The sequence below is a fragment of the Scomber japonicus genome, chromosome 12 (assembly GCF_027409825.1).
Source record: "Scomber japonicus isolate fScoJap1 chromosome 12, fScoJap1.pri, whole genome shotgun sequence".
NCBI classification, from domain to species: Eukaryota; Metazoa; Chordata; class Actinopteri; order Scombriformes; family Scombridae; genus Scomber; species Scomber japonicus.
In genome coordinates this window covers 356,308-362,500 of record NC_070589.1, presented here as the reverse complement: position 1 = coordinate 362,500, position 6,193 = coordinate 356,308, and the positions used below count along the sequence as shown (strand labels likewise).

The following is a 6,193-nucleotide window of genomic DNA, read 5'->3' as shown; positions in this document are numbered from 1 at the left end:
AGCATGTGTTTGATGGCTGAGACACCATTATCCGCCACTCAGCTGGTGTGAGCAACTGTCAGTGGTGTCACAGCATGTTTAAATGGGCTTTCTGCGGCCTGTTTCGTAGCTTACGGCCATACCACCCTGAACACGCCCGATCTCGTCTGATCTCGGAAGCTAAGCAGGGTCGGGCCTGGTTAGTACTTGGATGGGAGACCGCCTGGGAATACCAGGTGCTGTAAGGTTTTTTTCCCTCTCAGCTGTCACCAAAGGAGGGCGCTGTTGCTCCATCACCGCACACAGGGCTTTGAGGAACAAAAGCTGCAATCATTCCAGCTGTGTCTGAATGCACGCCAGAGAGGTGGCACTGAGACGCCTCACTTTCCAAGTAGTTTTTAGGGTTCCAGTTCTCACTGTTACAGCCTGTAAAAAGCCTGCAATCATCCCGCATGTACACAAATGGCCTGAGGAACAAGGTTGCAGTCCTTCCAGCTGTGTGTTTCTCCGCAGAAAAAAAAAAACTATTCCTATCAAAGTACTGTTAAAGGATAGCATGTGTGTGATGGCTGAGACACCATTATCCGCCACTCAGCTGGTGTGAGCAACTGTCAGTGGTGTCACAGCATGTTTAAATGGGCTTTCTGCGGCCTGTTTCGTAGCTTACGGCCATACCACCCTGAACACGCCCGATCTCGTCTGATCTCGGAAGCTAAGCAGGGTCGGGCCTGGTTAGTACTTGGATGGGAGACCGCCTGGGAATACCAGGTGCTGTAAGCATTTTTTCCCTCTCAGCTGTCACCAAAGGAGGGCGCTGTTGCTCCATCACCGCACACAGGACTTTGAGGAACAAAAGCTGCAATCATTACAGCTGTGTCTGAATGCACGCCAGAGAGGTGGCACTGAGACGCCTCACTTTCCAAGTAGTTTTTAGGGTTCCAGTTCTCACTGTTACAGCCTGTAAAAAGCCTGCAATCATCCCGCATGTACACAAATGGCCTGAGGAACAAGGTTGCAGTCCTTCCAGCTGTGTGTTTCTCCGCAGAAAAAAAACAACTATTCCTATCGAAGTACTGTTAAAGGATAGCATGTGTTTGATGGCTGAGACACCATTATCCGCCACTCAGCTGGTGTGAGCAACTGTCAGTGGTGTCACAGCATGTTTAAATGGGCTTTCTGCGGCCTGTTTCGTAGCTTACGGCCATACCACCCTGAACACGCCCGATCTCGTCTGATCTCGGAAGCTAAGCAGGGTCGGGCCTGGTTAGTACTTGGATGGGAGACCGCCTGGGAATACCAGGTGCTGTAAGCATTTTTTCCCTCTCAGCTGTCACCAAAGGAGGGCGCTGTTGCTCCATCACCGCACACAGGACTTTGAGGAACAAAAGCTGCAATCATTACAGCTGTGTCTGAATGAACGCCAGAGAGGTGGCACTGAGACGCCTCACTTTCCAAGTAGTTTTTAGGGTTCCAGTTCTCACTGTTACAGCCTGTAAAAAGCCTGCAATCATCCCGCATGTACACAAATGGCCTGAGGAACAATGTTGCAGTCCTTCCAGCTGTGTGTTTCTCCGCAGAAAAAAAAAAACTATTCCTATCAAAGTACTGTTAAAGGATAGCATGTGTTTGATGGCTGAGACACCATTATCCGCCACTCAGCTGGTGTGAGCAACTGTCAGTGGTGTCACAGCATGTTTAAATGGGCTTTCTGCGGCCTGTTTCGTCGCTTACGGCCATACCACCCTGAACACGCCCGATCTCGTCTGATCTCGGAAGCTAAGCAGGGTCGGGACTGGTTAGTACTTGGATGGGAGACCGCCTGGGAATACCAGGTGCCCTAAGCTTTTTTTCCCTCTCAGCTGTCACCAAAGGAGGGCGCTGTTGCTCCATCACCGCACACAGGGCTTTGAGGAACAAAAGCTGCAATCATTCCAGCTGTGTCTGAATGCACGCCAGAGAGGTGGCACTGAGACGCCTCACTTTCCAAGTACTTTTTAGGGTTCCAGTTCTCACTGTTACAGCCTGTAAAAATCCTGCAATCATCCCGCATGTACACAAATGGCCTGAGTAACAAGGTTGCAGTCCTTCCAGCTGTGTGTTTCTCCGCAGAAAAAAAAAACTATTTCTATCAAAGTACTGTTAAAGGATAGCATGTGTTTGATGGCTGAGACACCATTATCCGCCACTCAGCTGGTGTGAGCAACTGTCAGTGGTGTCACAGCATGTTTAAATGGGCTTTCTGCGGCCTGTTTCGTAGCTTACGGCCATACCACCCTGAACACGCCCGATCTCGTCTGATCTCGGAAGCTAAGCAGGGTCGGGCCTGGTTAGTACTTGGATGGGAGACAGCCTGGGAACACCAGGTGCTGTAAGCTTTTTTTCCCTCTCAGCTGTCACCAAAGGGGGGCGCTGTTGCTCCATCACCGCACACAGGGCTTTGAGGAACAAAAGCTGCAATCATTCCAGCTGTGTCTGAATGCACGCCAGAGAGGTGGCACTGAGACGCCTCACTTTCCAAGTATTTTTAGGGTTCCAGTTCTCACTGTTACAGCCTGTAAAAAGCCTGCAATCATCCCGCATGTACACAAATGGCCTGAGGAACAAGGTTGCAGTCCTTCCAGCTGTGTGTTTCTCCGCAGAAAAAAAACAACTATTCCTATCAAAGTACTGTTAAAGGATAGCATGTGTTTGATGGCTGAGACACCATTATCCGCCACTCAGCTGGTGTGAGCAACTGTCAGTGGTGTCACAGCATGTTTAAATGGGCTTTCTGCGGCCTGTTTCGTCGCTTACGACCATACCACCCTGAACACGCCCGATCTCGTCTGATCTCGGAAGCTAAGCAGGGTCGGGCCTGGTTAGTACTTGGATGGGAGACCGCCTGGGAATACCAGGTGCTGTAAGCTTTTTTTCCCTCTCAGCTGGCACCAAAGGAGGGCGCTGTTGCTCCATCACCGCACACAGGGCTTTGAGGAACAAAAGCTGCAATCATTCCAGCTGTGTCTGAATGCACGCCAGAGAGGTGGCACTGAGACGCCTCACTTTCCAAGTAGTTTTTAGGGTTCCAGTTCTCACTGTTACAGCCTGTAAAAATCCTGCAATCATCCCGCATGTACACAAATGGCCTGAGTAACAAGGTTGCAGTCCTTCCAGCTGTGTGTTTCTCCGCAGAAAAAAAAAACTATTTCTATCAAAGTACTGTTAAAGGATAGCATGTGTTTGATGGCTGAGACACCATTATCCGCCACTCAGCTGGTGTGAGCAACTGTCAGTGGTGTCACAGCATGTTTAAATGGGCTTTCTGCGGCCTGTTTCGTAGCTTACGGCCATACCACCCTGAACACGCCCGATCTCGTCTGATCTCGGAAGCTAAGCAGGGTCGGGCCTGGTTAGTACTTGGATGGGAGACCGCCTGGGAATACCAGGTGCTGTAAGCTTTTTTTCCCTCTCAGCTGTCACCAAAGGAGGGCGCTGTTGCTCCATCACCGCACACAGGGCTTTGAGGAACAAAAGCTGCAATCATTCCAGCTGTGTCTGAATGCACGCCAGAGAGGTGGCACTGAGACGCCTCACTTTCCAAGTAGTTTTTAGGGTTCCAGTTCTCACTGTTACAGCCTGTAAAAAGCCTGCAATCATCCCGCATGTACACAAATGGCCTGAGGAACAAGGTTGCAGTCCTTCCAGCTGTGTGTTTCTCCGCAGAAAAAAAACAACTATTCCTATCAAAGTACTGTTAAAGGATAGCATGTGTTTGATGGCTGAGACACCATTATCCGCCACTCAGCTGGTGTGAGCAACTGTCAGTGGTGTCACAGCATGTTTAAATGGGCTTTCTGCGGCCTGTTTCGTAGCTTACGGCCATACCACCCTGAACACGCCCGATCTCGTCTGATCTCGGAAGCTAAGCAGGGTCGGGCCTGGTTAGTACTTGGATGGGAGACCGCCTGGGAATACCAGGTGCTGTAAGCTTTTTTTCCCTCTCAGCTGTCACCAAAGGAGGGCGCTGTTGCTCCATCACCGCACACAGGGCTTTGAGGAACAAAAGCTGCAATCATTCCAGCTGTGTCTGAATGCACGCCAGAGAGGTGGCACTGAGACGCCTCACTTTCCAAGTAGTTTTTAGGGTTCCAGTTCTCACTGTTACAGCCTGTAAAAAGCCTGCAATCATCCCGCATGTACACAAATGGCCTGAGGAACAAGGTTGCAGTCCTTCCAGCTGTGTGTTTCTCCGCAGAAAAAAAACAACTATTCCTATCAAAGTACTGTTAAAGGATAGCATGTGTTTGATGGCTGAGACACCATTATCCGCCACTCAGCTGGTGTGAGCAACTGTCAGTGGTGTCACAGCATGTTTAAATGGGCTTTCTGCGGCCTGTTTCGTAGCTTACGGCCATACCACCCTGAACACGCCCGATCTCGTCTGATCTCGGAAGCTAAGCAGGGTTGGGCCTGGTTAGTACTTGGATGGGAGACAGCCTGGGAACACCAGGTGCTGTAAGCTTTTTTTCCCTCTCAGCTGTCACCAAAGGGGGGCGCTGTTGCTCCATCACCGCACACAGGGCTTTGAGGAACAAAAGCTGCAATCATTCCAGCTGTGTCTGAATGCACGCCAGAGAGGTGGCACTGAGACGCCTCACTTTCCAAGTATTTTTAGGGTTCCAGTTCTCACTGTTACAGCCTGTAAAAAGCCTGCAATCATCCCGCATGTACACAAATGGCCTGAGGAACAAGGTTGCAGTCCTTCCAGCTGTGTGTTTCTCCGCAGAAAAAAAACAACTATTCCTATCAAAGTACTGTTAAAGGATAGCATGTGTTTGATGGCTGAGACACCATTATCCGCCACTCAGCTGGTGTGAGCAACTGTCAGTGGTGTCACAGCATGTTTAAATGGGCTTTCTGCGGCCTGTTTCGTCGCTTACGACCATACCACCCTGAACACGCCCGATCTCGTCTGATCTCGGAAGCTAAGCAGGGTCGGGCCTGGTTAGTACTTGGATGGGAGACCGCCTGGGAATACCAGGTGCTGTAAGCTTTTTTTCCCTCTCAGCTGGCACCAAAGGAGGGCGCTGTTGCTCCATCACCGCACACAGGGCTTTGAGGAACAAAAGCTGCAATCATTCCAGCTGTGTCTGAATGCACGCCAGAGAGGTGGCACTGAGACGCCTCACTTTCCAAGTAGTTTTTAGGGTTCCAGTTCTCACTGTTACAGCCTGTAAAAATCCTGCAATCATCCCGCATGTACACAAATGGCCTGAGTAACAAGGTTGCAGTCCTTCCAGCTGTGTGTTTCTCCGCAGAAAAAAAAAACTATTTCTATCAAAGTACTGTTAAAGGATAGCATGTGTTTGATGGCTGAGACACCATTATCCGCCACTCAGCTGGTGTGAGCAACTGTCAGTGGTGTCACAGCATGTTTAAATGGGCTTTCTGCGGCCTGTTTCGTAGCTTACGGCCATACCACCCTGAACACGCCCGATCTCGTCTGATCTCGGAAGCTAAGCAGGGTCGGGCCTGGTTAGTACTTGGATGGGAGACCGCCTGGGAATACCAGGTGCTGTAAGCTTTTTTTCCCTCTCAGCTGTCACCAAAGGAGGGCGCTGTTGCTCCATCACCGCACACAGGGCTTTGAGGAACAAAAGCTGCAATCATTCCAGCTGTGTCTGAATGCACGCCAGAGAGGTGGCACTGAGACGCCTCACTTTCCAAGTAGTTTTTAGGGTTCCAGTTCTCACTGTTACAGCCTGTAAAAAGCCTGCAATCATCCCGCATGTACACAAATGGCCTGAGGAACAAGGTTGCAGTCCTTCCAGCTGTGTGTTTCTCCGCAGAAAAAAAACAACTATTCCTATCAAAGTACTGTTAAAGGATAGCATGTGTTTGATGGCTGAGACACCATTATCCGCCACTCAGCTGGTGTGAGCAACTGTCAGTGGTGTCACAGCATGTTTAAATGGGCTTTCTGCGGCCTGTTTCGTAGCTTACGGCCATACCACCCTGAACACGCCCGATCTCGTCTGATCTCGGAAGCTAAGCAGGGTCGGGCCTGGTTAGTACTTGGATGGGAGACCGCCTGGGAATACCAGGTGCTGTAAGCTTTTTTTCCCTCTCAGCTGTCACCAAAGGAGGGCGCTGTTGCTCCATCACCGCACACAGGGCTTTGAGGAACAAAAGCTGCAATCATTCCAGCTGTGTCTGAATGCACGCCAGAGAGGTG

The 6,193-nt window shown here is 50.3% G+C and overlaps 12 non-coding genes across 12 annotated transcripts; all 12 read left to right on the top strand.

Annotated features, from left to right (window-relative positions):
- The first annotated feature begins 108 nt into the window (after window positions 1-108).
- On the top strand, window positions 109-227 carry LOC128370591 (5S ribosomal RNA). The gene has a single exon (XR_008322682.1). It is a non-coding gene; the product is annotated as a 5S ribosomal RNA (ribosomal RNA).
- Window positions 228-640: 413 nt separating this feature from the next.
- Window positions 641-759, top strand: LOC128370499 (5S ribosomal RNA). The gene has a single exon (XR_008322597.1). It is a non-coding gene; the product is annotated as a 5S ribosomal RNA (ribosomal RNA).
- A 413-nt stretch (window positions 760-1,172) lies between these two features.
- On the top strand, window positions 1,173-1,291 carry LOC128370498 (5S ribosomal RNA). Its single transcript, XR_008322596.1, has one exon. It is a non-coding gene; the product is annotated as a 5S ribosomal RNA (ribosomal RNA).
- A 413-nt stretch (window positions 1,292-1,704) lies between these two features.
- LOC128369923 (5S ribosomal RNA) lies at window positions 1,705-1,823 on the top strand. The gene has a single exon (XR_008322085.1). It is a non-coding gene; the product is annotated as a 5S ribosomal RNA (ribosomal RNA).
- A 412-nt stretch (window positions 1,824-2,235) lies between these two features.
- LOC128369882 (5S ribosomal RNA) lies at window positions 2,236-2,354 on the top strand. Its single transcript, XR_008322047.1, has one exon. It is a non-coding gene; the product is annotated as a 5S ribosomal RNA (ribosomal RNA).
- A 412-nt stretch (window positions 2,355-2,766) lies between these two features.
- Window positions 2,767-2,885, top strand: LOC128370573 (5S ribosomal RNA). The gene has a single exon (XR_008322665.1). It is a non-coding gene; the product is annotated as a 5S ribosomal RNA (ribosomal RNA).
- A 412-nt stretch (window positions 2,886-3,297) lies between these two features.
- Window positions 3,298-3,416, top strand: LOC128370576 (5S ribosomal RNA). The gene has a single exon (XR_008322668.1). It is a non-coding gene; the product is annotated as a 5S ribosomal RNA (ribosomal RNA).
- A 413-nt stretch (window positions 3,417-3,829) lies between these two features.
- On the top strand, window positions 3,830-3,948 carry LOC128370564 (5S ribosomal RNA). Its single transcript, XR_008322657.1, has one exon. It is a non-coding gene; the product is annotated as a 5S ribosomal RNA (ribosomal RNA).
- A 413-nt stretch (window positions 3,949-4,361) lies between these two features.
- On the top strand, window positions 4,362-4,480 carry LOC128369865 (5S ribosomal RNA). The gene has a single exon (XR_008322031.1). It is a non-coding gene; the product is annotated as a 5S ribosomal RNA (ribosomal RNA).
- Window positions 4,481-4,892: 412 nt separating this feature from the next.
- LOC128370572 (5S ribosomal RNA) lies at window positions 4,893-5,011 on the top strand. Its single transcript, XR_008322664.1, has one exon. It is a non-coding gene; the product is annotated as a 5S ribosomal RNA (ribosomal RNA).
- A 412-nt stretch (window positions 5,012-5,423) lies between these two features.
- LOC128370553 (5S ribosomal RNA) lies at window positions 5,424-5,542 on the top strand. The gene has a single exon (XR_008322646.1). It is a non-coding gene; the product is annotated as a 5S ribosomal RNA (ribosomal RNA).
- Window positions 5,543-5,955: 413 nt separating this feature from the next.
- Window positions 5,956-6,074, top strand: LOC128370540 (5S ribosomal RNA). The gene has a single exon (XR_008322635.1). It is a non-coding gene; the product is annotated as a 5S ribosomal RNA (ribosomal RNA).
- Window positions 6,075-6,193: the final 119 nt, after the last annotated feature.